General features: G+C 34.8%; 1 protein-coding gene across 4 annotated transcripts in view; it reads left to right on the top strand.

The window, feature by feature from the left end:
* SNTG1 (syntrophin gamma 1) overlaps nt 1-15,685 on the top strand; it is a 956,656-nt gene that overhangs the window by 744,808 nt on the left and 196,163 nt on the right. The gene's annotated exons all lie outside the window — the stretch shown is intronic.

Raw genomic sequence — 15,685 nt, forward strand, 5'->3', positions numbered from 1 at the left:
CTTGATTCCAGTTTGTGGCTATAGCAAGCAATATCTTCAATGTCTGTGCACATGTCTCTCAGATTGTTAACTGATGAGATTCTCTCAGAATGAAATCGAGGGTGCGGGGGGATGTATGTGTTCAATGTGACCACACAAGGCCACATATTTTCTATATGCCAGTTCCTTTGAACTCCCAACTTGCAGTGGTTGGCAGGTCTCTTGTTACAGAATATTCTCAGAATTCGGGGTCATCCTGTCTTGTTTTCTTTTTTGACTATTTGGTTTTATTTTTTTAAATTGACTCATTGCAGTGAGAATGGTGATGGGTGGATTATTTGTTGGATACCGCAATACGTGTGGAGATACGGAGGCTTACTCAGAGCATCTCTGAACAAACAAGGCTGACCTGGGCATGGAGAGCCTGGACAGACTTCCCCATCTCTGATAATTGGGTGGTATTGCCCTACTAGAGTCACAGTTCCAGCAGAAGGCAGTAGGTTTCATATTAACAACAAAAGAAACACAAATGCAATTTGAGTTCAGCCAGTGCTTCCTTGAAGATCATGTCTTTCTTACCCTGACTTGCAGAGATGTGCTCAGGCTTAAAGAAAAATACCTCATGGGGGCATTGACTCTATTTCATTCTGTGCAACAGACTGCCTAAAAAGCAACCACGGTCTATTTATGAGAAATATACATATGTTTTTAAAAAGAACAGAAGGCTAAACTTTAAATTCTAACTTAACTTCTATACCTTTATCCAAATTTGCGTTGACCTAAAATCCTAGAAAGGTTATTATGGAAATGGTTTCTTCAGAACATATGTTCAGTTAGAATGTTTAGATCCAGTCAACAAGCATAGTAAAGCCTATGTCTTTCTTTCTAAAGTGACAGACACAAATTTCTCTACCTTCTGCAAGAATAAGGAAAGAAACCTCAAATCTCATTTTGGTTTTTCACCCCTGAAAATGGGCAACTTTTCTATACTACGTTTTTTTTTTTCTTGTTGAGAAATCTATGTGTCTATTATGATAATGTTGCTACATTATATTAAAATGTGTCTGGTGTTTCTTCAACCTGCTACGCTTACACTCTGATTGCATGTCCTTTTGATCTTGTAATCAGTTCTCACTCAAAAGTACTAATGATTGCAAACTATTTAATATGTAATGTGATACAAAAATATTGAAATGTTATTAGTCATAGAGACAAAAATGCATGAAGTTCGCACAGACCTCAGTGATGGCACAATGTCTTGACTGATGATGCAATTGATACCCCTAAAAAGTATCAAAGAAGACATTAAGAGAGATTGACAGTACCTAGAATAGTATGCTTAGGATAGTAAGGTCTTAATTCTCTCTTAATGATTTTTATTCTTTTAGATTAAAAAAAACAATAATATCTCTTTTGCTTTATTTGTAAATTCTCTGATATGTGTAGATTGGTATAAATCTTGCTCTGAAGAGTTTGCCTGGTATTAATAGGTACAAAAAAGGAAAATATTCAGATAAATATCTGAGACTCAAGAGATTACCATGCATACAAATAAATTTGAGGAGAAAAGATCAATTGGAAAATTCATATAAAATATGAAGTAAAAAGTAAAACAGATCATATCTTATTAGAAATAATATGAAAATACTTCTATATGCACATATAATGATTAGAAGGAAAATGAGAAATGTTAAAAACCATAATATTGCAAAGTGGATGTGGCTCAAGTAATTGGGTTCCCACCTACTTCATAGGAGATCCTTCATTCAGTTCCCAATACTTCCTAATGAAGACAGTGAGCTGGTGCGATGGGCAGGCATGGCTAGCTAATGCAAAAAGAGACAAAAGGAAGGAAACATAGTGAAAGACACAACAAAGCAGGGAGTAGAGGTGGCTGAAGCAATTAGGCACCTCACTCTCACATGGGAAGCCCCAGGTTTGGTTTCCGGTGCTTCCCAAAGAAACAAGAAGAACAGACACAGAAAGTGCAAAACAAAGAGGAGGTGGGAAGAAATAAATAAATTTTAAAAATCTTAATTAAAAAAAAATGAATCTTATTTTACTGAACAGGACATTAGGAGAATAGACAAAGGACAAGCTTATTATTGAAACAAAGTGCTAACTATTCTCATTTCCCTTTGCTCACCAATTTCCAGTAGTAATACTTTTATGAAACATGAAGATTTTCACATTTTTCTTTATGTAGAAATGTCATGTAAATGTAGGTATTGCCTGAAAGTTTCCTTCTTCCAAAATGTCACTGAATATAAATTAATTTAAAAATATAAATAATTTTATATTTCAACAAACACAATTTTAAATTGTGTTTTATCTTTATTTAGGTTAGCTCCAAAATATTGATGATTTGTCTAGTAAATAGTGTATAGTCTGATGAAGATGTTTTAAGGATTTGTGTTAAGCCCAAGCTTATATAGGAATCCAACTCATTTTACTTAAAATATATGCTCACACATTGTAAAAGGAGGCATGGTAGAAACAACAATGTAAAACTGAAGACTAGCAAAAGCTTCACCCAGTTCCTGTTGGGCAGTAGCTGCTATTTTGGTAAACTTGAATAGATTTATAGAGATAAAAGTCATGAATTATAAAATACAGAACTTGCTTCAAATCAAAATTTTTCTGTCATTCTATTTGATCAAATATGTGATCAAGTATCTTTAGAAAATGTTTAACTTTTATTTTCATGATTACTCATATGGAATAATTAAAGTTCTCGTGAAAATTCAGATTTCTCAGACAAGAATATATCATTTTAGAATCTTAGAACTTGCTGTTCTTTTTAGAGCAAAAGACTGATTTATGTAACAACACAAGTTGCATAATTTACTTTGAAATTTAATTCATTACATAGTTATTAATATCTACCTCTGTGACAAAGGTTCACAGAATGGTAGCTACTACATAAAAATGTCACTGTTGACAAGTATCTTAATAGACACAAACACATAATCAATTGATGATACCACTTATATGTGGAAGAGTATAAGTAAATACCAACAATGTGAAAATGCATGTAATTTTAGGAAAATGATGATGATTGAATTTGGAAAGTACTTTTTTAAAGATCATACAGCTTAGCAATGAATCTGTGCATCTTCTTAAGCCATAACATAGATGCATTACTGAAAAATAAACAAATTATGTTTGAACATTTAGTTAAAATGAATGAAATTTATTTTGGGAATTTTTTATTTTATTTTGTGTAGTAATTTGATAAAATATATTCCATGTGAATCCTATAATTATATTTTGTACTCTAATCATGCTGAAACAGAGGGACAGTTGTCAGTACAATTTGGAGATTTCAGCTTGATTTCTGTAATATTCCAGATGAGAGGTTTTCCTTAAGTGCTGTCCAATATTCAATAATTGCCCAGAGGTATTCAAATAAGGAGTAGGTATAAATTAGCATTGTGATCTTCAACTAGGTATTCTGATACCCTCACATATCTCAATTACCTTCACATTGTGATGCAAATTTTGTTTTTTAAAAACATTTAGCTTTGATGGTTGGAAAGTTCCATGCATTTGAGCAAACAATCATGAGATTTTATAGGTGGGAAAAAAAATTAGTGAAAAGATTTGAATTCTAGTTCAAATTCTACAACAAAACCTTGAGAAAATAATTTAAAATTTATGTTCTCTAAATTTTCAAATGGCATATTTGCCATGGGGAAATTTGCCTTTACTTCCTGTTTGAAATATATGTATGGGAAATCTATACTTGAATTCATTGAAAACAGAAATAAGTACACAGTATAAAAAGATGACAGAAAATTAATAAGCACTATGATATTGACAGTAATTTTAACTTATCAATTTGTGTTAATAAGAAAGAGCAGGATATCCAGAGAATAGCTCCACAGAATAAAACTGAATCACTCTGAAAAAATAAATATTTGTAATAGTTTTCTAAGGCTGCTGCATAACAAACTTGATGACTTAAAACAAAAGACAGGGATTGTGTGCAGATGGTGACAAATTAGGCAGATAATGCTCAGATCTCTCAAAAAAACAATAGAGAAAGAGCCAAAAGCTGCCCAAGAGTTCTGTTTTGAGGGTCGGCAGCAGGACAGGCTTCATAACTCCCAGGAGGGTAAGTGACAGAGAGATGATGCAGCCAAAACAAAAAACTGTGAGTTACTAAACCTCCCAGCCACTGGGAAAGGCTCCCCTTTCTGACCCCTGAGATATTCAACTGCAGTAAAACACTTGGTGCATTGCAACTGACTGAGAGTAGAGAAGAAGTCTTCCTCCCTGGCAGTTGTTAAAAGGGAAAAGGGAGGAAGAGTCAGGGGGGAGGAAGATTATTCAGTGACTTTGGCCAGCAGAGCCCACTTTGAATCTCAGCTCTGACCAAACAAAAACAAAGGAAAACCAAGAGAGATACACCTCTGTGGAAAGGTGCAACAACAAGCATGATCTGCTAGAAACTACATGGACAAAAGAAATTGGCCATTACAGTAAATTCACCATCATATCAGATGCCTAGACAACAGCAAAAATTTATAAGCTATACCAGAAAACAGAAAGAGATGGCCCCATCAAAAGAACAAATGAAATATCCTAAAGAGATTCAGGGTTTAAAACAATTATTCAATGATAATCACACAACTCTCCTAAATCAATTTAAAGAATTGAAAGAAAATATGACTAAAAAGATCAAGGATATTAAGAAGACACTGGGTGAGCATAAAGAGCAATTTGAAAGTCTACAAAGAAAAGTAACTGACCTTATGGAAATGAAAAACACAACTGATGAGATTAAAAATATATTAAAGGCACATAGAGCAGATATGAACTGCTTGAAGACAGAATTAGTGATTTCAATGACAGAACATATGAACTGGAAAAAAAGAAGGGAGAAGAGAATGGGGGAAAAAAAAAAGGAACAGGGTCTTAGGGACTTGAATGACAACATGGAATGCAAAAAACAAAAAGCAAAAAAAACATACATGTTATTGTTTTTCCAGAAGGAGAAGAAAATAGAAAAAGAGCAGAAAGAATATTTAAGGAAATAATGACTGAAAACTTCCCAATCCTTATGAAAGGTATAAATATAAATATCCAAGAAGGACAACACACCCCAAACAGAATAAGCATGAATAGACATACCCTAAGACACCTATTATTGAGAATGACAGATATCAGAGATAAAGAGAAGATTTTGAAAGCAGCAAGAGAAAACAAAGCATCATATACACAGGAAACTTGGTAAGATTAAATGCTGACCTCTAATCAGAAACCATGGAGGAGAGAAGAAAGTGGTATGATGTATTTAAGGTACTGAAAGAGAAAAACTTCAAGCCAAGAATTCTGTATCTGGCAAAGCCATTCTTTAAAAATGAAGGGGAGTTCAAAGTCTTCACAACAAAAAAAATACTGAGAGAATATGTTACCAAGACCAGAATTACAAGAGACACTAAAGAGAGTGTTGCAGCTTGAAAGGAGAAAACAAAGGCAAGAGACTTGGAGAAGAGTGTAGAAATGAAGAATATTAGAAAAGGTAAAAAGATAGACTATAGTATATGATACAGCAACAGAAAGCCAAAGGCCAATGTGGATGAATTAAGTAATGCTTTTAGAGTAATAACTTTGAATGTTAATGGCTTGAACTACCCAGTCAAAAGACACAGGTTGATAAAATGGATTAAAATATATGACCCATCTATATTTTGTCTAGAAGATACTCACTTCAGACATAAGGACACAACCAGGTTAAAAGTGAAAGGTTGGAAAAAGATATTCCATGCAAATGGTAGCCAAAATTAGCTGCAGTAGGGATACTAATCTTGGACAAAATAAATTTTAAAAGAAAACTGTTATAAGGAATGAAGAAGATCATTATATATTATTAAAAGAAGCAATTCAACAAGAAGAATGAACTATTCTAAATATTTATGTATCTAACCTCAGTGCCCCAAGATACATGAAGCACACACTGGCAAAGTTGAAGGAAGAAATGGATTTCTTTTCAATAATACTTGAAGACTTCAATACACCACTCTCAATACTGAATAGAACATCTGGACAGAGGATAAGTGAAACAGAGAACTTGAATAATATGATAAATGAACTAAAGCTAATGGACATCTTATAGAGCCTTGCACCAGAAAACAGCAGGATATACATTTTTTCAAGTTCTCATTGATCCTTCTCCAAGATAGACCATTTGTTGGGTCACAAGAAAAGTCTCAGTAAATGAAAAAGATTTAAATTATACAAAAAGCTTTCTCTGGTCATAATGGAATGACGATGGAAGTCAAATAATGGACAGAAAAAAGGAAAAATTCACAAAAATATGTAGATTAAACAACACAATCTTTAACAACCAGTGGGTCAAAGAAGAAATTGCAAGAGAACTTAGCAAATATCTTGAGATGAATGGAAATGAGAACACAACATATCCAAACCTATGGGACACCACAAAGGCAGTGATGAGATGGAAATTCATAGCCCTCAATGCTTACAGTAAAAAAGAAGAAAGAGCTAAAATTGAAGATCTAACTGCACACTTGGAAGAACTAGAAAAATAACAGCAAACTAATCCCAAACCAAGGCAAAGGATAGAGATAAAGATTAGAGCAGAAATAAATGAAATCAAGAACACACACACGCACACAAAAACAATAGAGGGTATCAACAAAACCAAAAGTTTGTTTTTTGACATCAACAAAATTAACAAACCCTTATCTAGACTGACAAAGACAAAAAGAGAAAAGATGAATAAATAAAATGAGAGGGGGAACATTACCACTGATCCTGTAGAAATAAGAAAGGTCCTAAGAGGATATTATGAACAACTGTATGCCAAAAAACTAGAAAGTGTAGATGAGATGGACAAATTCCTGGAAGCACAAGAACCACCTACACTGACTTTAGAAGAAATAGAAGACCTCAACAAACCAATCACAAGTGAAGAGATTGAAACCATCATCAAAAATCTCCCAAAGGTGGGACCAGATGGTTTCATAAGTGAATTCTTCCAATCACTCAAAGATGATGCAATAACAATCTCACTTACATTCTTCCAAAAATTGAACAGGAAAGAATGCTATCAAACTCATTCTGTGTAGCAAAAACCACCCTATACCAAAACCAGATAAAGATACTATAAAAACAATATTACAGACCAATATCTCTGATGAATATTGATGCAAAAATCCTCCACAAAATACTTGAAGACAGAATCCAAATGCACATTTAAAAGAGTTAATACGCCATGACCAAATGGATTTTACTCCAGGTACACAAGGGTGGTTCAACCCACAAAAATTAATTAGTGTAATAAGCCACATTAATAATTTGAAGGGAAAAATCACATGATCCCTCTCCATTGATGCAGAAAAGGCATTTGCCAAAATACAGCACCTTTCTTGATAAAAACATTCCAAATGATTGGAATTAAGAAGCTCTCTCAATACGGTAAAGTGCACATATGAAAAACCTATGGTAGTATTGTACTTAATGGTGAGAAACAGAAAGCTTTCCTACTGAAATCAGGAACAAGACAAGGATGCTCACTGTCACCATTATTATTCAATATTGAGCTGGAAGTTCAAGGTAGAGCAATTAGGCTAAACAAATAAAAGACACACAAATAGGAAAGGAAGAAGTAAACTTTCACTATCTGATGATGTGATCCTATACCTGGAAAATCCTGAAAAATCTATGACAAAGCTATTAGAATTAATAAACAAGATAAGCAAAGTGGCAGGATACAAAGGTAACATGCAAAAATCAATAGCTTTTCCATATGGTACTAATGTGCAATCTGCAGAGGAAGTCAGAAAAAAATTCTATTAATAATAGTGACTAAAACAGTCAAATATTTAGAAATAAACTTAAGCAATGACATAAAGAACCTGAATTCAGAAAACTGCAAAGCATTGCTAAAAGAAACTGAAGAAGACTTAAATAATTGGAAGGGCAGGCCTTGTTCATGAATTGGAAGACTAAATATTGTCAAGATGTCAATTCTCCCCACACTGATTTACAGATTCAATGCAATCCCAATAAAAATCCTAACAGCCTTTCATGCAGAAATTGAAAAGCTAATAATCAAAATTTTTTGGAAGGGTTAGGGGCCCAGAAGAGCAAAAGCAGTCTTAAAAAAAGAAGAAAGTTGGAGAACTCTTACTTTCTGATTTTAAAACATATTACTTGACTACAGTGGTAAAAACAGCATGGTACTGGCATAAGAACAGACATATTAACCAATGGAACCAAATCAAGAACTCAGAGATTGACCCTCATATCTACAGTCAAGTGATTTTTCACAAGGCTGTTAATCCCACCCAGCTGGGCCAGAACAGTCTATTCAATAAATGGTGCTGGGAGAACTGGATAGCCATCTCCAAAAGAAAGAAAGAAGACCCCTACCTCACTCCTTATACAAAAATTAACTCCAAGTGGATTAAGGACTTAAATATAAAAACAACCACCACAAAACTCCTAGAAGAAAATGTAAGAAAGCATCTTCAAGATATTGTGGTGTATGGTAGTTTCTTAAACCTTATGCCCAAAGCACGAGAAACAGAAGAAAAAATAGATAAAAGGGGCTTCCTCATAATTGAACGCTTTTGTACCTCAAAGGACTTTGTCAAAAGTGTGAAAAAGCAGCCAACTTAAAGGTAGAAAATATTTGGCAAGCATATATCTGATAAGGGTTTAATATCCATGATATGTAAGGAAATTCTACAACTCAACAATAAAAAGATAAATTATCCAATTGAAAAGTGGGCAAAAGACAATTATCCAAAGAAGAAATACAAATGGTGGAGAAATGCGTGAAAAAATGTTCAACATCACTAATGATTAGGGAAATACAAATCAAAACTACAATGAAATACCATTTCCACCTATTAGACTGGCCACTATAAAGAAGTTGGAAAATGTAAATGTTGGAGAGGATGTGAAGAGATAGGAATGCTTATTCACCATTGGGGGTATATAGAATGGTACAGCCACTGTGGAGGACTGTTTGGGAGTTCCTAAGGAAGTTGGATATATTCTTGCCAAAGGACCAGCCAATACCGTTGCTAGGTGTATTTGCAGAAGAACTGAGAGTAGTGACACAAATAGATATCTGCACACCAATGGTCATAGCAGTGTTATTCACCATAACCAAAAATTGGAAACAATTTTACACACAATGGAATATTATGCAGAGGTAAGAAGGAATGAAGTCATGAAGCATATGACACTATGCATGATCCTGGAGGAGATTATGTTGAGTGACACAAGCCAGACACAAAAGGACAAATACAGTATGATTGCCCTATTATGAACTAAATATATTATGTGAAATATGAACATGCATAGAATTGTATATATAAGTCTCTTTTTCTTTGAAGATAAACAAATGTAAGTTAATAGATTGAAATGTTAATATCAGACCAAATAAAACACATTATACTATTGAAGGAGACCAAATACAGAATATTACATGTTGCTGATTCCATTTATATAAAATTGAAATATAAATCAATTTATAAAGATGAAAGGAGATTAGTGGTTATGTAGGTTTGATTAAGGAGTGCTAAGTGGTTTGGATCTTTTTTTCTTTTGAGTAATGAACTTGTTCTAAAATTTTTGAAATGATGAATGTACAACATTGTGATTATACTAAAAGCCATTGATTAAACACTTTGGATAGAATAGCCAGAAACAGCAGTTTTGTACACCCGAGAAAGCATAGAGAGATTGAGAAGTGAGGAGTTTCATTGTTTGTTTATTGGTTTTTTTATTATTATTATTGAAGTAATGAAAATGCTTTAAAAATAATTGAAGTGATGAATGTACAATTATGTGATTATAGCAAATTCCATTGATTATACACTTTGGATGAATTGTATGCTTTATTAATATTTATCAGTAAAATTGGTATTAAAAAAGAAATGTATTAAAATTGGTATTAAAAAAATTTTATTTTCTCACAGTTGTGGATGCCAAAAGTCTGAAATCAAGGTGTCAGTAAAGTTGTACTCTCGAAAGAGATTTCAGGAGGAAAATCTCTTCTTTATCCCTTCCAGCTTCTAAAGGCACTTAGCATTCCTTGACTTGCAGTTACAACTCTCTATTTCTGCTCTGGTCCATAAATGCTCCTCCACTGTGTTTCCTTCCTTCTCTTCTGTCTTTTATAAGGGCAAATGTAATTGGATTTAAAGCCCACTTGGATATGCAGGAAGATATTCTTGTATCAAGATCCTTAACAAAATTATATCTGTAATGACCTTTTTTGCAAATAATATAACATCCATAAGTTTGAAGAATTAGGACTTGGATATATCTTGGCGGTGACCAAAACTCAACACACTGCAATTATCCAAACCATATCTAGAGATAAAATGTAAAATTTCCTAACAGATGCATGTTCTAATTGTTGTCAGGTATAATCAAGATTTTAATATCAACTTATTTTCCCAAGTTGTTAGCACCTATCTTTAAGTTAAATTAACATCAATCAGGGTCTTAAGGAATTGATATATGTATGTGTATTTATCACTAGAACTAGTGAAGGTACAGGCCTTAAGTCATTAGTGGTATAGTGTATATATGTAATTTGGAAAAGTAACTGAGATGAATATTTTATAATTTTGAGAAAATATAGATCATGCATAGAATCCAATTCATAAATAATGTTTTTTTGAGGAAACGAAAGTTTTGTGTTCAATAACTACATAGGTTCTTTCAGCTAAGGAATAAGGATACATATTTTGCTTGCCATTTATATTCATGGGATTACAGAGCTTATTGTATGGCTTCATATATTTGGAATTAACTTAAGTTTTAATGATATATTTTGTTTTAGCTAACTTACCCCATAAAAAGTGTTTTTTTTTAAATAATCTTCATCAATATTTAAAGATATCATAAACAATATGATAAAAAAGAAGATAACCCTAAGCACAAGGACTATAATGTATGAAAAATAATCCTAATATATGGTGTTTTTCCTGATTCTTTATATTTCTGTCATACCAGCAAAATAAAAATAGGATTATTCTTGATATTATGAAGAGGATGTTCTGAAAAATGTACTCAAAATCCTGAAATCATGAAGCAATTTTCAATTCATCAAATTCTAAAGTTCTAAAAAGTTACAGTTGGAGATCTTATCAGGAAAAGGCAAATACAAATGTTGTTGTTTATACTCTAAAATAATTACTTTGTAATTTCCATAGGCTTTTCAATGGTATTTTAAATATGTACACATATTCTGTTTATTTTCCTCTGACTAGACCCCAATACCCCACGTTTTTGTGAGAATTCTTACCTATTAAGGAAGATCAAAGTGTCTGGACTTTACTCCAAGCTTTTACTAGTCAATACAGATGTCTAGTTAAAACAAAATAAGTCATCCCAGACACCTGGGTGTTGTTGTTGTTGTTATCTTGTCCACCTGGTCTAGTTCTTCTTGGTCCCTAATCTCTGGGCTTTTAGAAAAGAAGTTAATTCATTGAAATTCTAGCCTGGGATGGCACCAGAAAAGCCCAGTTGGGGGTAGGGAATGAACAGAGGCCCAGAAAAAGTGCACTTTAGAAACATTAGAAATACGTCTAAATAAGGCTGAAAGGAAGGGATGTTTATGGGGAGGGGGGTGTTAGCGGTTAATCCATCAGTGAAATTAGCCACCCTTGGGCAGGATGTAACAGAAATGGTCAAAAGAAAGATTAACCCTCTACTTTCAGAGAGCCTGGGGACGTGGACGGGGGTTGACAAAGATCCTGGTCTTCCTCAGTGAAAGAAACAATTCAAACTTCTTCTTGGATAGGAAGGGAGGGCCAAGTTTTATGCAGCTTTTCCAGGTGGCAAGGGCAAGGGACCTCCCATCCCCACAATGCGGACGAGATAACTGTACAAAGAAATTCTCACCCAGACACAGCATAATGAAACTTCAGGAAAATAAATAAATAAAAGAAAGAAAACATAATAAAAGCAGCTATCGGGAGTTGTGGGATGTCAGTTACAAAGAGCCGTGACTTCCGTTTTGCTTGGACTCTTCCTCTATTTGTCACCGGCTGTCTGATCCCCTCCTGTGCCGGCTTGCATGAAGCCTGCTGGGGAGTGCCATACAGACAGGCACTGAGGCCATGAATTCAGTCCCCTTAAGAAGGAGATTCCTGCCAACAACCTCATGAGCACTAGGGCAGTCTCCAGGGTAAATAGGGCTTACCCTGAAGAGATTTGTGAGTGTGACTTTGTGCTAATGGTTGGACTCCAATGAGCAACACAGAAGACCGATACAGTTTTTGAGAAACAGTATCAGCAAAAATCTTTGTCTGTATAAATTCATAGTAATTTCTTGCAGAGTTTGAGAATCGAATGGAATTAAAGTACATCACAGTAGCAATATCATGCAAGTCTCAAGAACCTAAATGTGGTTAACATTAAACTTGGGGTGCTTCTCACCCTGTAGCATGGTCTGCACCCATGTGTCGGGTGTGTACTTTTTTCATTTCTTAATAAACTCTTTACTCCGTTGCCTAAAAAAATAAATAAACTTTGATATGTCAAAAATAATTATTTTATTTAATAGACCAACCAATAGCTATATAGTCAACAGTTGTGCACATTTTAAATGAATAGAATAAAAAGTGGCAAAAATGCTAATATCAACTATAGAAAACCACCAAAGAAAGAAAAAAAATAGAATAGGTTGGTGATTTGAACACAAATCATATTTGGTTTGAACACAAATATAAGCAATTACAATGACGGTAAATGATCAAATTTTCTTATTTACATATAAAGATTGACACACTGCAAAACAAAGTCAATGACATCAACACCTATATATTTGTTACAAGAGAAAGTATAAAAGGAAGACACTGAAAAGATGGAACTAGAATTATAGAAAACGTACATTAAAATCAATTACTAAAAATGCTTTGGAGCTATGTTAAAATCAGGAAAATGGACTTGGTGCAAAAAGTATACCAAGGATAGAGAAGGTAACTTCTTAATGGGAAAAAGTTTAATTCACTAGGAAGAGGAAACAAAATTTCGAGGTAGTGTGGGTTCAAAAATATGCAATATATAGGATTGAAAAAATAGAGTGGAAAGATCGGAGGGTGTGGGGAGAAAAATTAAAAGAAAAGAAAAAAGCAAACAGAAAATGAAGCCATAACTATAAAATAGTTCAAGTTTATATGTGAGGAAAAGGAAAGAGAAATGATGGATAGTAGAATCAAAAGAGGAAAACAATGGATTCAGGCTAACCCTTCATTTTAGCAGCAGAGGTTCATTATCATATTCTTTTTATCACATACAATGGAAATCTCTCACTGAAGGAGGCATTCAGCTCCTGGTAAGCCTGAGATGCCTCCACAACCTAAATCAGGAATGGGATTGACTTTAATTATCTCTTTTCAATAACTTCCCAGCTTATCTCACTGAGATTCTTTAGGCCCAAAATAGTACTGCTAAGATATGCAACACTCAATATCCATCATGTCATGGGGCTTTTGGGAACTCCTAGGGGAAAAGTCTCAGGTAGGAAAGGCCAGGCAGATACTTATTTATTGAACACGAAAGCTTTGTTTCCTTAACAAAAATTATTTGTAAATTTCAACTCTGTGCAAATAATTCATATTCTCCCAGCTATTCATCTTAGCTGTTTTTCAAAATTGTGTATTTATACTATATCACTATATATTGACCTAAGACCCTTACCTTTACTAGTTCTAGTGAGAAATACAACCTTTAAATGCCACATGTACCCCTAAAAAGAATAACTATGTGAGATTTAAAATTTCCTAACATTTAAAAAATAAACCATTTACAAAGCAAAACTGGAAATTTGAAGTATTATTTAGTTAATAATTCAAAACCAGCATTTAAACTTTTTTATTGAACTTCAACTTTATGCATGATAGCCAGAAAAGTAGCTCTCCAAATAGGTCTACATTCTAATCCCTGGAAATTGTCATTTATATTACATGGCAAAGGGAGCTAAAGTTACTAATCAGCTGACCTTATGCTAGGGAGATTTTTCTGTATTAGCCAGGTGGGCCCAAAGTAATCCCAGATGTCCTTGAAAGTAGGTGAGGCAGGAAGAAGAGAAGCAGAGAGATGGCAGGCTGAGAAAGACTCGGCTCGACATTGCTGGCTCTAAGACGTGGTAAAGGGGCAGTGATCCAAAGAAGGCGGGTGCCACTACACACTGAAAAGGGCGAAGGAACAATTCTCCTTTAGAGACTCCAGAGAGGAATGCAGTCCCCTGGCCTCTTGATTTTATCTGAGTGCGATGCTGTTAGGACTTCTGATCTACAGAATGGTCAGATAATACATTTGTGGGGATTTTAAGCCTCTCGGTTTATTGGATTGTATTACAGCAACAATAGAAAATGAGCACAGCACCTATTCACCCTCAGCCAAATCCACTTGCATAGTTTTTGTTTGTTTTTTAATGTAAAGCTTGGGGTTATCTTGAAAAACATACCTTTACTCTTATCACATTAACTCAGAATAACTATAAAGTACACGTGCTTATATCTGTAAACAACCTGGTGTTTATCTTATCAATTACTCCAAGTACAAAGCAGCCTATACAAACATTGTTTGAGTTCCGAGATTCATTGAAAGAAAAAATATTACTAAAGAGTTCAAGCATACTGAAAAAGGATTTTCTCTGGGTTTGGGGGAAAAGCGTGTTCTTTTAAGTGCCTGGAAAAGCTTTGGGATAACACAGACGAGGAGGAGAACAAAGTACCCAAGTGTTGGGTCAGAACTTCGAGGCTTGAAGAGCCAGCACAGCTGGTCCAGCCCTCAGATCTGACGGGCGATGTGAGTGAAGCCGGGGGGTTACGCGAAGAGGAGACGTGGGGAGACGTGGGGAGCGGAGAGGACTGGTGCCTGGCTCGGGAGGGCTGGAAGCGTCCTACCTGGCTAGTCGGATCAAGCCGGGGCAGAACGACGGCGCCTTCTCATTTTCAGCACTTAGGACAGCGAATACTCAAGAAAGGTGAAATGACGAGTGAATGAGTGAATCAATATTTGTTTGAAGGAGAGACTGCTGAGAAAGAGAAGAAAATGAAGAGGGAAAGGGAGTGAATGTATGGAGCTACAACTCCGTGTTAAGCGTTGTAGTGGGAGCTTTACAGGCACTTTACAACTCGTGCGGGAATCACGCCTGCGGGTTTCAGAGGGGAAAGCAGCAATGAGGGAGGCGCTGTCCGTGGTAGATGTTTCCTGCGGGCTGAACTTTACCTGGGGGTGGCTCCCACCATCTGTCCCTCATAAATCTCTGCCTCTGATAATGAAAGGTCTAGAAAACAAATACGTGTTCTTTTAAATAAGTCTTCTTCATAATAACTTATTAAGTGGTCTTCTAAGAATGGAAACACAGAAGACTAGAAAAACAGTGCTTTCCGAGAAATCAAGAATAAATGAACTGTAATACATATCTGTGATAGCATATATGTGATAGTACATCAAGGCAAATATTTTTAAACACCTGTATATTGGACAACTGTGATTCTCAAAAGAGCATATTGACTTCTGGTTTCCTAAAATAGTCTTATTGGAAGGAATCCTGGAGGCCATCCTGCCCCATCTCCCATCCGATTAAGAGACACTTCCAGAAAAGTTTCTTTAGACAGTCCTCTGCTGGAAATCTTTCAATGAGAAGAAAGGCAGTATTTCACAAGGCAAGAATTGAATCTTTGGACAACTCAATATT

Source organism: Dasypus novemcinctus, chromosome 14 (genome assembly GCF_030445035.2).
Source record: "Dasypus novemcinctus isolate mDasNov1 chromosome 14, mDasNov1.1.hap2, whole genome shotgun sequence".
NCBI classification, from domain to species: Eukaryota; Metazoa; Chordata; class Mammalia; order Cingulata; family Dasypodidae; genus Dasypus; species Dasypus novemcinctus.